The sequence below is a fragment of the Canis aureus genome, chromosome 10 (assembly GCF_053574225.1).
Source record: "Canis aureus isolate CA01 chromosome 10, VMU_Caureus_v.1.0, whole genome shotgun sequence".
In the NCBI taxonomy this organism is placed as follows: domain Eukaryota; kingdom Metazoa; phylum Chordata; class Mammalia; order Carnivora; family Canidae; genus Canis; species Canis aureus.
Window position 1 is genome coordinate 72,418,817 of NC_135620.1, and position 19,379 is coordinate 72,438,195.

The 19,379-nt window shown below is 44.8% G+C and overlaps 1 protein-coding gene across 6 annotated transcripts in view; it reads right to left on the reverse strand.

Moving 5' to 3' along the window:
- Window positions 1-19,379, reverse strand: part of ASTN2 (astrotactin 2) — an 850,745-nt gene that overhangs the window by 283,873 nt on the left and 547,493 nt on the right. The gene's annotated exons all lie outside the window — the stretch shown is intronic.

Below are 19,379 nucleotides of genomic sequence, written 5' to 3' on the forward strand. Positions count from 1 at the left end.
GAAAAGGAGGGGGGCAGAGGGAGAAAGTGAGAGGAGAAAGAATCATTTCATGCCAGGTTCGGACTCAAAGATCACTCTCCAGCTGTCAGCTGAGCCCACAATCACTGTGGAGTTTTATTAAGGAGCAAGAGTCGTAGAAGAGTAAAGTGACAGATTGAAAATTAACTTGCCAAACTCCCCATCAATATTGTGACAGTCCCCAAGTACCAGTTCAGCGGCCCAATGCACCAACTTGACAATATTAACATAACTTTGTCGGAACAAAAGCTTCCCCTGCGTCTTTTCAAGAGAAGCTAATTCTGGGGGAGATGGGCATTCTTCTCTGCCTTTTCCCGCACCTCTGAGGCAGGTGTCTTTGGGTCAAAGCCGGAGTGCATGTTTCATAAACTTCCATTCTCCTTCCCCCTCCCTGGGCATTGCCACTGCAGCGGGATGGGCAGTCAGAGAGGTGCTCCTCCCCCCTTAGGGACCTACTGAGGGGAATGAAGACCGGAAAAGAGACTCCCCAGCATAGGTGATGCTTTCTGAACGCCCAGCTGAGCTCCGCTTAGTCTTTACATTTGGAGCACTCTGCCCAACATAGTGACTCTTGGGAGCTCACCATTCCGTCCTCCTGTCTGCCGTCACCTAAGGAGCTCTTACCCACCTTCACATCCCAGCTTAGACATGGCCTCCTGCGGAGCACCTACCTGAACTCCTAAACCCCATGTGGGCCCCCGACGTTTGCTCCCGGGGTACCCGGACTTCTACAGGTTGCACTCCCAGCTCTCTTGACTGAATTTCACTACAACCAGCCTCTTTCTCATGTGATCTAGGAGCTCAACAGGTAAAGACACTATAGAAGTTAGCATCTAATCCAGGTGACGTTTACCTGGGATAAACGTTACATTAGGACTCTGGGGCAAAAGTCGTCAACCAGAACTGTCCTGGCATAACTGGGATGTCCTACAACTCTTTGTATCTCCATCTCTTTGATTAAAATTTAGTGAGAGCAGGGTACTTATTGAATGAATGAATGAATGAATGAATGAATGAATGAAACGGGTCCTTTTCTCTTAATTAGTCCTAAAGAAGCTCACAGAACCTTTCTCACTTCCTTCTTTATTGCCTCTGTAATCTCACCCTCCCTCTTTCATCCCTCCCTGTTCCTTCTTTTTCTCCATTCCTGCCTTCCAATTTATAAGTCACCTTCTATTCGTCAAGCCTCGTTTATTTATTTATTTTTTATCACTGAGCATATAAATAAACATGGTTTCTGCCTTGAGGGTGAGAAGAGAAAATAATTAGAATATACTGAGCCCCTACTATGGGTCAGCTGATTTAAACCCTGGCTTAGCCACCTGACCAATGAGGTAGTTAATAGATTCACCTTGTACAAATGAGGACAATGAAGCCCAGAGAGGTCAGGTGACTTGACCAAGGTCATACAGCTAATAACAGCAGAGGCTGAATTTAATTCCAGGTCTGCAAGAATCTCATCATTAAACTATCCTCCTGCCTTTGTAGAGGGAAACTAAAATAGAAAGTGGTGCAGTGTGTGAAGATCGTGACAGAGAAAGGCTCCTCAGTCTGCAGATGGGTACAAAAGCATCTCTGAGCCACAACTCTCATGTACTTTACCCAAAAGCTCAAAGAAAAAGAAAACAAAACAAAACAAAAAAACCCAACAACGTCGAACTTACAGCTACTATATGTCAAGACCTTAGCTGTGTAGACACTTTGCTACCTCCTGGGGATTCATACTGACAAACAGTCCAAGATGTTCCGGGTCTCATCTCAGCAGGGAAGGTAGACCGCAGCCACCCTGCTTAGATTCCAACAACGGCAGAAATTGGTTGCTGGTTAGTGCTTTGGAGGAAAATGTTTGGGGAGTGAAGATTAGACATACTGAATTGCTTAAAGGTGAAATTGCAGAGTTGAACACGTTGCACAGATCCTGAGTCTTGGCTCCACCATTTCTGAAACTAAATTTCTGTTTGTGCTTCCCTCCCTTAGGCCTACTCTTCCTCCTGTCTCCATCAATGGGACTTCCATCGGTCCAGGGGCTCAGGGACACGAAAAAACAGGAAGCCACACTTGCCTCTGGCTTCATTTCCCTCATCAGCCAATTCTCTTGGCCTACCTGGAGGAGACACCCGGAATCTGCCCACCTGTCACCATGTCACCATGTCAGCTCACACACCATGCTCCCTGAACCGTTGCAGGAGCCTCGGCTGCTTTCCCTGCTTCCATCCTGGCCACTAAAGTCTATAACCAACCACACAAATATTAATTTATGTTAGTTTTTAGTAAATATTTCAGTAGAAAAATTGTACAAAGCAAAACATAAGATTTTTTTTCTCAGCATTATTTTCATGGCTAAAGAAACAGGCTGGTGGATGATGAGTCATGAGGATCATATTGCAGAGAGCTAGGATTTGAACCCGGACCCCCTGGTCACAAAGCCTGTGTCGCCCTTCCTTCCCTCCTTTCCGTCTGGACAGTGTGACCTTAAAGTCACTGGTGGAACACAGCAAATCCCTCGCCACCACTTTCTAAGCTCTTAAACCTCAATGTCTTTCTATACAAAGTAGAGAAAAGGTTGGCTCATCTCCATGAACTTGTTGTGAGGATTCCAGAAGATGAGCACCTGGCGCGCATGGCAGCGTCTCTGCCCCATACATGGGTGCTCAGCAAATAGCCATTATCATCATCATTAGTATTATGAGGCAGCACTGAAGTATCGACTAAGGTAATCTGGTAGTCCAGCACTTACACCGTGTCCTGCATGTGCTGTGTGGCTGCTTAACTTTTAATGTGGGCATCTTCTTACAACCTTCTCCCACTCCCCAGCCGCCACCCCCCTGCAGCCCCTCGGCCTAGCAGTGGTATGCATGGTGCAGGACGTGTGACCGTGTGGCGCTGGTGGAGGGAGGGCTGGGTATTTGAGCACGGGCTTGGAGCCACACAGCTCAGATTCTAGTCCTGGCTCCACCATTTCCGAGCTGCATGATGCTGAGAAAATAAGGGTCATATCTGGACATCACACTGTTGTCAGAGCCGAATGGGTTTAAGTGGGTGAAGCTACTCTGTGTGCTCTCCTCTTAAGTCACTGGGAGCTTATTCTCACCCTCTTTTGCTGGTGGGCTCTTCATCTATCTGACCTATGAGTATGGGAGCCCCTGGGCTCTGGGCCTGGGTTCATCCCTTCTCTCTGGTGAGTCCATCTCTTCTCTTTTGTATTATTCATATGCTAAATAATCTGAAATTAGCATTTCAAGTCTAGTCTCTTTTCTGGGTTGGTATGTCCAACTGGCTAGACATCTCCATGAGGAAATATATTAGACTTGGCCAGATGATGGGTTCCTGAAGCAGGATGATGCATACCCAGGGGGTTAGGACATTGCTGTCCAATTTTGTGACTGGAATTTTCCACAAATGAGTTCATTTATTTTTAAGATTTTATTTATTTATTCATGAGAGACACAGAGAGAGGCGGAGACACAGGCAGAGGGAGAAGCAGGCTCCATGCAGGGAGCCCGATTGTGGGACTCAATCCCAGGACCCTGGGATCACAACCTGAGCCAAAGGCAGACGCTCAACCACTGAGCCTCCTGGGTGCTTCATGAGTTCATTTTTTTAATATGGCTGAAACTAAATTTCTGTTTGTGCTTCTCTCCCTTAGGCCTACTCTTCCTCCTGTCTCCAACAATGGGACTTTCATCGGTCCAGGGGCTCAGAGACACAAAAAACACACTTGCCTCCAGCTTCATCTCCCTCATCAGCCAATTCTCTTGGCCTACCTGGAGGAGAGACCCGGAATCTGCCCACCTCCCACCATGTCAGCTCACACAGCCATGCTCCGCTGTCTTCCACCTGAACCGCTGCAGGAGCCTCGGCTGCTTTCCCTGCTTCCATCCTGGACACTAAAGTCTATTCTTCACACCCCAGATGGAGTGGTCTTTTAAAAATATGAGTGAGATTATAGCCCTGTTCTGCTCAAACCATTCACTGGCTTCTTTCTCTTCTCACTCAGGATCAAATCCAAAGTATTGCACTTACGTGACTCACAGAACTCTGCACAGATTGCCACACTGCTCCACTTGACATCCATTTTTTTTTTTTTTTTTTTTTTTTTTACTTAGAACATGCTCTCCTACAACTCACCCCCTCTTTCACTATGTTCCATCTACCTGGGCTCCTTTCTAAAAATATTTATTTATTTATTTATTATTTGAAAGAAAGAGAAAGAATGAGGGGAGGGGAAGAGGGAGAGAATCTCCAGCAGAGTCCCCACTGAGCATGGACACCCACTCCCCCCGACACGGGGCTTGATCTCACCTGAGATCATGACCTGAGCTGCAATCAAGGGTTGGATGCCCAATCAACTGAGCCATCCACCCACTGCCACCTGGGCTCCTTCTTGGAACATGCCAGGGGTGTATGAACCTGCTGTGCCTTCTGCATGGAAGCTCTTCCATAGACACCTGGAGGCTCAGTGTCTCAGCTAAGATCTATGCACCAGTGTCACCTTATCAAAGAGGTCTTTCCTGTCCAGGCTGTATTCAACAGGCTCCTCTGCCTAGCGCTCGCCAGCCCTCTTATCCTGCTTTCCTCCATAGTGTGCACGCTTGACACAGTCTGTATTTACTTGTCGATTGTCTCCCACACTAGCATACAACTCACCAGGGCAGGGATTTTAGGAGTTTGTTCACTGTGGTATTTCTGGCTTCCCAGAACAGTGAGTAGGCACTCACATAAACAGGCACTCAGTAAATGGTTTGGTTAAAGACAGACAGGATGGTGATGGGTACAAGGTAAGTACTGCTATTTTCGTTACTATTACTAGTACTACTGCTACTATTACTTTTACTGGGACTAAACTCCTTACATTTATCTTAGTTGTCCCACAACAACACAACAAGACACAAGAACCTCATTGTACAGATGAAGGGGTTAGGCTGAGAAGGGAGAAGTTACCTGCGTGAGTCACAATCACCCAAGGGGAGGAAGGACGCCTAGGTGGCTCAGTGGTTGAGCATCTGCCTTCAGCTCAGGCGTGATCCTGGGGTCCCGGGATCAAGTCCCACACTGGGCTCCCCGCATCGAGCCTGCTTCTACCTCTGCTTGTGTCGCTGCCTCTCTCTCTGTGTCTCTCATGAATAAATAAATAAATAAAATCTTAAGAAAACAAGAAAACAAAACGCTAGTCCCAGAGAAAGAACTACAAAACCCAGCTCCCTCCACCTCTCTGGACCCTCTACTTTTTCCATGATGGCATCATGTAGCACCAATGGGAATCCTACATCAGAATGTTCTCTGTGTCTTTTTTAAAAAATTCATCATCTATGGAAAGACCTTTAAGAGATCACTAAGCAGAGGTGGAGGAGGGAGTAAAAAAAAAAAAAAAACACTATACTTTGTGTACCTTTTATGAAAGGAAGGAGAGGAATAATATTTAATATTACTTGCTTGGATTTATATTGAAAAAAAAAAAAACAACAATGGAAAGATACCCAAGAAAGGAGTACCAGTGAGGTAGAGATAGAGGAAAAGAGATGGAAGTAGACAGGGGAAAGAATTAACACTATTACTGGATGTCTTTTATGCTGATTTTGATTTTGAACATTGTGAACTTGACGTGTATAAAAAAATATAAGTCTTCCAAATTGTCGCAGCCAAGAGGAGCCCAGGAGACAGCCCAGGAGAGTCTTAAACTTGGCCTTAAGAGCCCCTTAGCTTGACCGAACTTTAAACAGGCTTCTTCCTGACTCTAGGTGCCTGACCTCCATTTTCTTTTTATTCATTCATTCATTCATTCATTCATTCAAGACACAGAGAGAGGCAGAGACACAGGCAGAGGGAGAAGCAGGCTTCCTCATGGGAGCCTGATGCAGGACTTGATCCCAGGACCCCAGGATCACGCCCTGACCCGAGGGCAGATGCTCAACCACTGAGCCACCCAGGTGCCCCTCGCATATATTTTCTTAAACTATTGGCTTTAGATAAGTGTCACTGGAAATTCCTTCTCTGCACCTTTAACATTAAAATCTTTAACACACACACACACACACACACACACACACACACACACCTCTGGCCAGTTCTACAACCCAGGAATGTCTTTCTCAAGGATCTGGAAGTCATCTCTTTGAAATGTAATCACCAAGGATGGTAGCAGAGAAATACACCCGTGGGTTCAGAATAAGTCAACTTGCAAGATATATTTCATTAGTGAACCTCCCCCTGAAGTCATCCGGTACCTTCCCCGTCGCTTACTGCAGCCATAAAAACCCTCCTGCCCTTTGTCTGAATGGAATTGAGTTCAGACCTTTCTCCCCTGTTGCAATAGCCTTGAATAAAGTCTTCCTTGCCCGTTTGACACCGTCCAGTACTTTGAAAGTCACAGCACTGGTTAAACTCTCAGAGCAGAACAAAAGGACATTCGTAAAAACTAAGATAATCTGGATACCTGCCCTTACTAAAGGCTATCGAAATAGGGGAGAAGGGCCTGCACTCAATTCCATCGAGATAAAGGACGGAAGGATTTTTGAGGCTGGGGTGAGTAGATGGGAAAGAACCGGAGGACTTGGGGGCAGGGAAGAGGAGAGTTTGATCCCTGGGTGTGTCCAGCACATTGAGTTATTCTGAATTTGCAAATGTATTTATCTTTCTCGAAGATTACATTTCAAAGAGATGGCTCCCAGGTCTCTGAGAAAGTAAGAAAGAAAAGGTTAAGACACACAAACTTAGATAATACCAATAAAAACCTATATCCTTTTCCTCTTTACACCAACTTTGGGCTCTGTGAGTCCTGTTCGGCTAGTATTTCCAGAACCTGGCACATGATACGTACTCAGTGTATATTTATTAGTTGAATCACACAGCTGAAGGAGAATTTAATTGCTATTTAGTTTAACTTCAAGCTAGGTTTCCACCTCCTTTGCAAACACAGCTGCAAGATTGCCTATGGGCTTGTATACTCCCAGTGGCTGGGTCCTCACTAACTCCTCAGAAATAGTTTGGGAATTCAGACAAACTGGTAGGTGTAACTCTAGTATTACAACTTTGGTGCAACTGTAGTTCTCTGAACCATGAGTTAGCAAGGAAGACCAATCCCTTTATCCTATGTCTTTCTTGCTACTCTACAAAGCACCCCCACACAAGCTGAAGTATCTTCAAGGTCACGGCAAGTGCCAGGATCCTCACAGAGAATGGAGCGGCAGCTAGCTGATTTGGGGATTGAGGTTCTTGCAACACGGTCAGGAATATACTGAATTAACCATGACGGGGCTAACCAAATGCCTGCAGCTTCGGCTCCTGGCTTATGCCTGCTAATTAATTGCCCACTTAATGGGTTCCTCTGAGGATCTGATGAGACATAAAAATAAATGCTCATTTTAGACTCTTAAAAGCCACCTTTGAGGTGTTTCACTAGATTATCATTAATAGAAATTATTCAGCGGTGATGTTACATAAAACCCCAGTCACTGCCCTTGGAGCTTTCTGTATTAATTCACATCCAATAAACTGTGATCATATCTTTCATTAGAATTGTTACTAAATACATTTCTATTCAGGGCATCTCCCTGAAATGGAAATATTTCCCTAAAAATTAATTTTCTTGATACACATGCGTAGGCTTATTAATGTGAGCTTAGAATAGACTTACTTTTTTCATTTCTCTGGAAGGAACACAAAGAAAGTAATGCTGGTGAATTTGCATCTCACAAGATCTCAAGTGTGCCAGGATGTGCACTCCAGCACAAAATTTCAGGGTAAGTGGCATCTCACAGATCCTTAGATTCATGTTAGGAAAATGTCACTAACGTTTGCCCATGTCTTTACACTTTACAAAGTATTTTAACCTGACTTTTCTCATCACCTCTCCCTCCGCACCATAATTCTCCCGCGGGGTTGGTATTATTATGCTCCCTGATTCAGTGGTGAGCAAACTGGCCACAGAAGGTTATAAGACCCTGCAAAGTCTCAGGGCCCCTAATGGTCCCTTTACCGCGGTGTGTAAATAACCCCATCCTTCCCCATGGTTTATCTCTATAACCCCATTCCCTCACCCTCTACACGGGCCCCTGGATGTTCACATCTGCAGATGCTCTATGCCCCTACTCCCACCTAGCTAACACTTAATCATATCTTCCAGGTCTCAGCTGGCAGCTGGCAGGATGCCTTCCCTACCTCTGCTCATCCACACCAATGCTAGGGCCAGTGGTCCCCTCTGTGTAAGGGTAGGGACCTGCACTGCCTCCTTCATCTTTTCATCCTCAAAGCTTATATATCACAGGTGCTCCACAAAACCTTGCCAAATAACAAATAAGAACAAGTGGTAAAGCCAGGACGGGAATCTCTGCCCTCAAGTGCGGTCCTCTGGTCACCTTACTCCCTCCTGGAATTCACAAAACCACAAGAGCAACAGCAAATGACTTCTGAGGTGTGAGTTCTTCAGAGAGTAATATTCCCGACGACGTTGCCTACACATAATGCAAATATAGTAAAATTTCGGTGTTGCGGACTCCATTAATTAAGGATGCATAATGCTTGGCCAGGGGCTGGGCTGGCTTGTACCTTTGGAGTGTTTATTTATAAAAGAGATTGCTAAGCACATTAGTACATTAGCAGTGTAAATAAGATCACCAGGGAAATGGCAGAGATACTTAAGAGAACAAACTGCCTGGAGTCACTTTGGAAGCACCCATTATGAACAAACAATCACTGTGCTAATTACAATTGCTCTGCTAATTACAATTACTGTGCTAATTACAATCTATCCTTATCTGTTCCATAGGTTCTCTATGGACTTTTTTTCCTTTTGAGCACTTGGGCCAGCCTGAGTTACTGCCTACATTTTCGTGTAACGAAATTGTGCTTCTTTATAAAAACTGTCTCTACCTTAGATGGCTCAATGGTTCCGAGAGGCTTCCCTGTCCTTAAAAAAAAAAAAAAAAAAAAAAAGGAAAGAAAAAAGAAAAAAAGAAAAGAAAAGAAAAGAAAAGAAAAGAAAAGAAAAGAAGAAAGAAAGAAAGAAAGAAAGAAAGAAAGAAAGAAAGAAAGAAAGAAAGAAAAAAAACAGAGTCAAGGATTTTGAAGTCAGAGAATTAAAAAAAAACACACACACACACACAAAAAGGGGGAAGGAGAAGCGAGAGGAGAAGTGAGATGAACCTGCTTGGTTCTGTTGCTTTAGCACCTTTAGCCAACTAGACACTTTTTTAGGTTAGTTGGAGAGCATTCAAAATATGCTATATATAATTGTTTTTCTCATAAAATGACCATGTTTGGTATATTTAGAGATGTGAACATTGAGAATATATATATATATATATTTTTTTTTAATTAAAGTGACTATTTGTCTTTCTTCTCTTACTATAATTAGGGAGAGAGATTAGAGAGGCTTTGTTTAAAAACGGATTGCAATTCCCTGCTCCCCGCATGCAAAAAAATAAAAAAACATCTTTCACTAGGTCTTAATTTTACTGCTTTCTTCCTATCCCCAATTATACTAACGAGTGTTGAGGGTATGAGATTTTTGTCTAAGAACTTAAGAATAATAAAGATTCACCCGGGGCCAGTGTCCCCTCCCAAATGGATTTCTCATTACTTTTTCAGGAGTCTGGCTTCCACCTGTGTCCTGACGCTGACTGCAGCCCAGCCCATTGGGCATCCAATGATGGAAGAATTATAGGGTCCTCACTAACTGGAAGTCATCTCTTCACGGGCAGCTCCGATCTGGGTGCGCAGCCACGGATGGCTTCAGGACACTGGACGCAGGGTAAGTGCCTCCCACACTGGGGCTGACACTGAGAGCATCCCATACCCGTCACTAAGCAGAGCGGATGGGTGGATGCAGAAAATAAGTTGTGCTACATTGTGCACTAGGGGCCTGCTGGATGATAGGGCGGGATTGTCACCTGGGCTGCTGCAAATCCAAAATACAGGCTCTGAGCTTGGTCACTCTGCAAGGAGACTCCTTGGTACTGCATGGCCTTCTAAGTGCCACTGGCCCTAAACTCAGTTCTTGCCTTCTAACTGGCAAATGGAGAAGCGACAATCCTTCTCCATTCTCAAGCATAACCTGGGCTCACATCTCATGAAAAGTTTAGTTTAACACCTTGCTGTGCAAAGCTGTCCAGGAGCTCATTTGAAAAGCAGAGTCTCAGGTCTTACCTGCAATCCACTGAACCAGAGCCTGTATTTTAGCGGGGTTCCTTGGCGATGTGTATGCATATTAGAGTTTGAGAATTACTAGTGTATTTCATGCGCCTTGTATCCTGGCCATAAGCAGACACATGGAAAAGTTCTACCCTCGGTTAGGGTTTTTGTGTATAATAATGATGATGACCTATTACTTGCTTTCCTGCTCTTTGCGGATCATCTGGTTGGAGCCATATGTATGTGCATTTGCACACATTATCTAGAGGCTATAGAGTGGAGAAGAGGGCAGGCCGTGACTCTCGGCTCCATCACGTACCAGCTGCAGGACCTTGGATGCCATTCTTCACCTCTCTGAGCTTCAGTTTTCTCATGTAAGAAGTATGGCAGTGAACCTGCTCTGTCCACACGTGTTGTGGGAGAAATATCTGTCTATACCCCTTAAAGTCAGGCTTTGAAAAGTAAAGAAAAAAGAGTTTAGTGTATCCATCATGCTTAAGGATCCTGGGAAATTTACCAGAAGGAAAAGTAGGAAGTGAGCAAGACCAATGTGCAGACCATGGGACTTATGGGCTGACCTTCATTGTGTTTGGATGCATATCCTTTCCTATAGGGTAGGGCCACTTGTAAGCTACTTGTCATATATTTTTAATATTAATGCAGAAGCACTCCACACCTCTAGAACTTTTGGGCATAGGCCCTGGCCCATTATCAAATGCCACACAGCAGGCATGAGCATCTAAAACCCACCTTCCGGGATCCCTGGGTGGCGCAGCGGTTTGGCGCCTGCCTTTGGCCCAGGGCGCAATCCTGGAGACCCGGGATCGAATCCCACATCGGGCTTCCGGTGCATGGAGCCTGCTTCTTCCTCTGCCTGTGTCTCTGCCTCTCTCTCTCTCTGTGACTATCATTAAAAATAAATAAATAAATAAATAAATAAATAAATAAATAAATAAATAAAAAATAAAACCCACCTTCCTGATTGGATGCATTTCCCTGTAGGTAATTCCTACAAAAACAAAGGAGGCTACCCTATAGGGTACAGGTAATACATGGGAAAGATAACGGCTTTCCAAGAGAAGGTGACCGTGGCCTGCTACTTATTCCACACTGCTGGCTGAGGTGTCCCCCTCCCATAGACCCTCAGAGCACGAAGGGCTGTGTTTCTGCCCCTACCCTGGCATTTTGCCAAAGCAATGCATTCACCAGAATGCACTGGTCAGAGGAAGTTGACAGCCCTCTGAAGATACTTTCAGGTTAAAAAAAAAAAAAAAAAGATACTTTCAGGTTAAAACCCCACTTTATAGTTGAAGATCTTGAAGTTCATAGAGGTTAAGAGATTTGTCGAAAGCCACACAGCTGTGGAACGGTAGATTTGAGATTTAGACCTCATTATTTCTCATGGTGGCACCCTGACACCTTGTGTTGGGTCCCAGCTAGGAATGGGATCAAATTCCTGCAGAGTCATGCACATGGGGATGGCCTTGTCACTAAGAGTCCTCCAGTTTCTATCTGGCAGCCCCCTGTGGCACCTGGGTCCTCCCTGTCTGGTGAGGACAGGGATGCAATAGGTGCCAATCCCACTTAATCATCACAAAACATCAAAAAGTGGGTATTGTCATTATTCCCAATGTGGAGATGAGGAAACTGAGGCTTACTGAACACATGTGCCCAAGGTCACACAGTTAGCAGGTGGCAAGCTAAGACTCAGACTCTAGAGCCTGACGTCTTCGACACTCAGCCCAATATATCCCTAAATTAACGGACAATGTGAACCACCCAGGAATATGATGACAATTAATTTTCCCAGGTCCTTCATTTAAGAGAAAATAAATTGGTAGGTCTTGGTGCAGCCCTAGGTGACTCTTAGGATCCGGTGAGTAGGAAAAGCTTCAGTAAGCCCGTGGCGATCGGGTTTGAATAGGAAGAGACTATATTGCTCAGTCTGTACCCAAACTCTGCCCTAACCTTAATTTATAGAAAAAGCCAACAGAAATCAGGAGAGGATGAGCAAGGGTGATCCAATAGGAAGTGCCAGCACATGTATGGAAAGAGCTTTTGGATTTCAGGGCCTCTGGTATATGGGACATGCTGGCCTTGACTCCTGCAGAATATGTACGAAAACCTTGAGAAAATGGAGATAAAGCGAGAGATCCTTCTACAGACAGCCTAAGGGTCAGGGCCCCAGGGAGAGTCACCCCTCAACTGCTCTGAACCAGCCTCTAATTTCTGTCCTCAGCTCACTTCCAAGGTCTTACCAGTAGACCCCAGGGTGGGTAGCATACAGCTGTGTTTCCAGGTGCCAAGTTGAGGATTTTGCCAAAAGCTAGGATATCATTGTATAGGGAGGCTTGGGAATCGCCCTGAAAATCACAAGCTAATGCCACTTCTAATTAATAACCTCTCCACTGTCAGCCTCCTTTGCTTTATCTTGTCATAATACGATCGTGGTGTATCACAGAACATCCAGACCTGAAATTGCAGAAAAACAGCTTCCAGCCCTGGCTCCACCATTAATTCTCTGTGGAACCTTGACCTTGATGTTGCCATCTGTATAGTGTGGGAGTTGGATCACAAGTTTCTAAGCCTTCCGAGCGGATATAGTGCAGCCCAGCAGACTGGAAGCTGGAAGCCTGAATTATTCATTTACTAGTTACATGATTTTAAGTAATTCACTGAAACACTGTGAGGCCCAGGCATCTCATCCACAAAAGGAGGGCAGTGTAGAGACTGTGCTCCGAGTTTCATCCATCTATAAAGTCGATGATTCTTTGGGAGTTGAATGAAGAAAATGGTCAAGAAAAGACTAGAGGGTCCTTCCTAACTCTGGGAAACGAACTAGGGGTGATGGAAGGGGGGGAGGAGGACGGGGGGTGGGGGTGAATGGGTGACGGGCACTGAGGGGGGCACTTGACGGGATGAGCACTGGGTGTTATTCTGTATGTTGATAAATTGAACACCAATAAAAAATAAATTTATTATTAAAAAAAAAGACTAGAGGGTCTTATCACAGTTGTTGGGGGGATGATGTCAAAGGGGAGAATGTTAGGATCCTGAAAGGTGTGCTGCTAGGTGGGCTTTGCTGTTAGACTTGAGTTCTCTCATGTGATAGCTACAGGACTACCAGGCCCGGTGGCTCACCACACGTGTACCTCAGCGTAGAGCATTGTATTGATGTCTCATTTATTTCTGGGTCTTCTCAGCACATGATAGGATTTCATGTCCCTGCTCAACACTTTGAAGGGTGCCGTTTCCACAGGACTGGATGTGACCAATGCAATGTGAGCAGAATGTCACTCCTGGGAGGAAGTAATGAGAGCCAAATTTCGTTCCCACTACCACAGTGTCCACGGGGGCACATGAAGATGATGCTCCTGCCAGCTGGGATTCCCAAATGCCAGAATGAATGGCACCCTTGCAATTCTGGGCAGGGCATGTGATAGGAACACAGCCTAATACATTCTGGCTGATATATTTCTTTCCTTTTTTTAGGAAACCAAGTTGTTCAGGGCTATTTTGTGATAGGTACTGAGAAATGAGAAAATCTATAAAGTATGTGATACCGGATCTGGCACGTAGTGAAAACGCACTTGGCTAAACGCAGAGGGCAAGAGAGGGGGAGAAGAGAGGGAAGAGAAGGATTCAGAAGCAGCATCTATCATTAACCATCTTCCAGGAAGGCACTAGAAAAATAGCTGTCGAGGCCACTTAATAAGATGTGACTCAGGACCCTCTCTGGGAAACAAGTGGGTGCCACTAACAAAAGCCAGCTTTTCTCAGATGCTGAAAGAGAACCCTTCTGTCTCACCAGGCGTGGGCTGGTGGTGCCTCATCCTGCAATCCCACATCTTACCCAAAACTTTCCTCTTATCCTGTACAATATGCACATCCGATAAGCATGCCAGATTGAAGAGCGCCTTTCTAGCAAACCGTCCATGAGATCCTCCTGCTCTTTGTAGGTCAGTCTTGAAGGCCTTGGGCAAATAGCTACTGCCAACAGAACCATCTTATTTTCGATGAGGCTTTTGGAAAATCTACAATTGTAATTTGTGCAGCCCCCCATTCCCAAGCAACTGCTCCTCACTGCAATTTCTGAGACTCCCAGGCTCAGTAAGAGCTCTTGCCTGATGTTTATCTAAATCCATGCAATCTATAACCAAAGTTGACCTTTCTTTTTTACAGGAACGAGGTAGGATGGGGGAAGATAGGGGAGGGAGGGAAATGAAATACAAACAAAACATCAAATACCAGCAACCTTTGAGGAGTTTATCTCACTCCAGCAGTCTTTACCCATTCCCTCACTAATGGAGAGCTAAGAGGAGGAAATTCTGACGGTGACCCTCCGTGAGTCATTAAGACCAACCCAGAGAACCAAAAGAGATTGGAACCAGCAGAGCTTGACATTGCTTCCTAGGTTCCGGAGGAATCCGGAAGTGAAATCTTTGACTCTTCGTGTTTGGACAGAACCTGACAGTTTCACAGAGATTTATGTCCACCCATGTCCATCTGATTAGCAAACTGATTCCTAAGCCAGACTTCTCTCCAGGGGCCACCAAGGTTCTTAAAATGACCTCCACCTGTCCTGGCAATAAATTCTACTGTGACTTGATGATGAGCTCTATCTTCTTTGTCTCTCACTTGAGGTCTCTCCTGCAAACCTTCCCACCTCCTCCGCCTTTCATCCCTGCTTGGTCGCTCTGACTGCTTCTTCTTATCACTCTTGCCCTATCTCTATCTTTCTGTATGGTCTCTTCGTGTATTTAATCCTCACACACAAGTGGATTGTGTGTGCCAGGCTTGCCAGGGTCCTAAGCATCTCCACTCACTCATCTCTCATGGGCAGACTGCAGCCTCCACACGGCAATGTGGAAGGTGGCCAGCAATGGAATCAAGTTCCTGCAGAATCATGTGCTCGGGGGTGGCTTTTCCCTACTGTCCCCCCTTAATTAAGAACCAGTCACCCTCTTATGAAACCTGAGTCTTCCCTCTCTGCTGACCATGCCGTTAAAGGGATAGGAAGAAATGATACACATCCCTTACAACAAAACCAGAAACCAGAGAACACTGGTTTGAGAGACACAGACTCTAACTTGGAGTCTCAGAGGGGCCCCAGGTCATGGTGGGCACTAGATAAGTTCTATCCTTTCCTGGGTCTCAGTTTCTCTACATGTACAATAAGGGGTTATGTCTACACTAACTGTTAAGTCTAGTCCAGTTCAGATTCTTGAAATGAGAGGCCTTTAATAGAGCAGAAATCCAGGTTGCTCTTTTGGAGATTCAAGAGAGGAAAGGAGAATGCACACCTGTCTCCTATCAGCAGTTGGTAGGTGTGAGGGTTGAGGTAGGGGCAGGGAGGGGAACACAGCAGAATGGTGGCTGTCATGCAGAAGACTCCAGCTGGTAGACAGTTTGAAATCCCAGGCCAGCCAGTTGTCAGGAAATGTGGCATATGGCAGGACGGCTGGTGGGGGGCCTGCTGGCTACTCTGGAGGGCTGGACCGAAGATTACTTGGAGGAGAGAGAAAAAAGGAGCAGAGAAGAGGTGAGAAATGGAAATTTTGCAGGCCTGCCTTGTAGAGCACGGAGGACAAAGGAGCCGCAGCTTCCTCCCTGTCTGAGGCTCAGTGAGGGAGACTTGAAAGGGATAAATTTAGATTCATCAGAAGCCACTCACCTTCCCACCATGGGAAGTCCACTGCCTTAGCAGGTGGCTCCAAGAGGTGACATGGTCTAAGGATGGAAATAATTGTAAAGAAAGTCTAACTGAAGCCAAGGATAAGAGAGCGTATGTGAAATGGGCTGCTCAAACACAATGGAGGTCTGAGGAGTTCCTGATATCTTGAGGCTGTTGTCAAAAGAGAAAATGTGGTCTGTTCACTATACTCTTTTCACCGAGCAAATCAAGGCAGACACAGATTGGTGGCTATTTAGAAACAGCCCAAGATTGAAGGGTTGGGAACAATGAGCAGAGTGAAGCAGAATGAGGATTCCTGATGGGGTTAAAACTCTCTGAGCCAGAAGACTTCCAGGACGGCCTGTAAGACACCATGCTCCCTCTTAATGACCTGTTTGTTGGTAGTAGAAAGGCAAGCATGCTGGGATCTGATCTGAGGGCATGAACTAGCTCTGCTCTGCAGTGACCTGTTTTGTGACCTTGGCCAAGTCCCTTCCCCATATGTAAATGAGATCTGGGGTCCCATGAATCTCCTTTGGACCTAGCATCTTCCTACCGAGTTTGGATCCTTCTTTTGTACCAAGCTAATCTTCCCAAGAGAGAATGAGAACTAGCACATCTGACCACTTATCACATGCCAGCCAGTCTGATAACTGCTGTGAGAAATCAAACTACATAAAAAATGCAATATGCCCATCACAGGGCCGGAATCTGATATAATACCTCTTCTTATATGGGAGGCAATATGGGGTGCCTGGGTGACTCAGTGGGTTAAGCATCTGCCTTTGGCTCAGTTCATGATCCCAGGGTCCTGGGATTGAGCCCTGTGTTGGGCTCCCTGTTCACCAGGGAGTCTCCTTCTGCCTCTCCCTCTGCCCCTGCTCATGCTCTCCATCTAATAAAGAAATAAAATCTTTATTAAGAAAGTAAACAGGAGGCAGTAGGGCTGTGCTTGTCAGAGGTGGGGCCAGATTTGGAGCTGGGTCTACTTGGAGATCTGTTCTGCTTATTCCCCACACCTGCTCATCTCTGTCTCTGCTTCTACAGACTCCTTCCTAGACAAGAAAATGCCCTCCCAGCTGTTATCCCTCCCAAGAGACACTGTTCTTTGCTATCACTTCAAACTCCAGTTCATAACCCTCACCCTCTGAGAAACCCCTTATCATTCCTTCTAATTCTTCTCAAAAGGCTTCACACGGAAATTCTTTGAAAACTACTGGAACACTGCTTTGCAAATTAAATTTCCATATATTTTTGTCAATTGTGTGTGTCGTTGTGCAAGTCTATAAATCCCCTTCTCAAAAACAAGGGATTTTTCTTTCTTTTGGATTCCACACAGCATTATTTTATCCATTATGATGCTCAAGACAGTTTCAAAGAGTCTTAAAACTATAGGAAGTCAGCACTGTGACTCTCAGTATTGAGAAGTTCGTCTGGATTGGCCTTAAGTTTCTCCCAGGTTTTTCCAATAAAGTAGCACTCTGCTGCTGTTTGAGCATCTGCGTGGTAGAGAGGAAACGTCGCTGGGATTTGCAGGACTCAACTCTGCTACTAAATTGCTGTGTAGCTACCCGTCACTCCTATTACCCCTAAATCCTCCCTCAACACTACCCTCTGCCTACCACTTCTCACTGGCCATGGTGTACCATGCCTCACAACTATCTTACAAAATCCCCCTTTTTCTCCAAACTGTTCCCATCATCCAACACTTTGATGTGGCTTTCACAATAAGTCCATAATTGAGTCCCCATTCCACACTTTCCCATGCCATCCTCATTGCAATCCACTTCCATGCAGCCACCTTGAGGTTGAAAAATGAATGCGACCATGGCATGCTCCACGTCTTCAATCATTTTAGGTTCTCCCATTTGCTGTTAGAATACAGACTTGACCTGCAAGACCCCCATGATCTGCCTCTATATACTGTTCTGGCTTCACCTCCCACCATTCTTCCCTTACTTACTCGGCCAAAACCACACCAGACTTCTTAATTTCTTAAAGCCAAACATGTTCTTTTCCTGCTTAGGACATCTGTCTCTGCTTGAAACCTTTCTCGGTGCTAATAAGTCCCACTTACCTTCCAGGTATTAGTTAAACAACACTTCATCTGGAAAGTAGACTCCAAAGTCTTATTATTGCTTTCTAAGCCAGGAGATGCACACCTACTACTGTGCTCTAACTAATTTAGATCCTACGGTTAATTGCTATCTTGGAACAACAGTGTTCCTTTATTTCATAGCACCTCCCACAAATTAAATAAGTACATAAGTTTACAAACACACACACACACACAGTACCAAAGCACCACAGGGTCTTGGGCCACTTTTATCTCATTTTTCATTGTATCTCAAGTAACCAGCACAGTACCTGGGACCTAGTAGATGCTCAAGCAGCATGTGATAACTACATAAGTGAATGGTTTTAAGGAATTCACATTTCCATCCTTGTTCTATAAAATGGGAAGTGATGAGGTATGTTGGCTTAAAAGACAAGAGCAAGGCTTGGGAATCAGCCAGATTTACAACTGATTCTTTACTCTGCCTCTCATTGGATGGTGACCTTGGGAGAGTCATTTTACCTCTCTGGTGGGGATTTCTCAGCTAGAAAATTGAGGTCATGGTGCCTCAAAGGGTTTTGGTAATGAAGCTAAAATGGTTTTATCCTGGCTCTCTCACTTCCTAGAAGGGAGGTTTGGGAGAGCCACTTAACATTTCCATTTCTCATCTGTACATAGGGGATGACAAGAGCCCCTGTTTCCCAGGGCCATTGCGAGGATCAAATTAATAGATGGCAAGTGCTTAGAATGTCCTCAGCTTGTGCTGAATGCCATCATCATCATCATCACTATTATTATTATTACCAAAAATACTTGATAAAGAGTCTGACATGGAGTAATTCTTAATAAATAATGGTCATTAGTATCATTCCTATTATAAATTCCACTATTATTAATTAGGTGATGGAAAGGGGATGATGATGATGATGATGATAATGGTGACGTGACATTCCTTCCCAATTCTGACTTCTGTTGAGATGACCTCAAATGCTGGGTTGAACCCTGCTTTGTGATAATATCCTATTACATTTTCATGCAACGTTGTCTAAAAGTACAGTTTATTTTTAAAAAATAATCATTTCTTATACATGGAACAATTCCTCTCACTCTACCATCTTATGGTTCTTCAGATTTTGAAGCATGAATAAATCCAGCTTCTTTGACTCTCCCAGGGAGCCTTTAATAATGAGACTGCATGTCTAATCTTCATATAATTTAGCCAACCCATTCCCTATTCTGTTTGCTCTCATATGAGAGTAGCCTTATCTTTTAATTTCACAGGTACCTCTATATTTATTAATAGAGAATGAGGTTTTTGACATATTGTTGAGCAAAAAACAGCAATTTCTAAACAGATCTACTGAGATATGGTGTGAGTGTGAGTGTGAGTGTGTGTGTGTCTGTTCGTGCATGTGCGTGCAGACAGAAAGGAGAGAGAGGCATTTTAAGAATGTTCAGGAAAATGTTAATTCTGGGTATTTCTGGGTGATGGGAATTTTATTT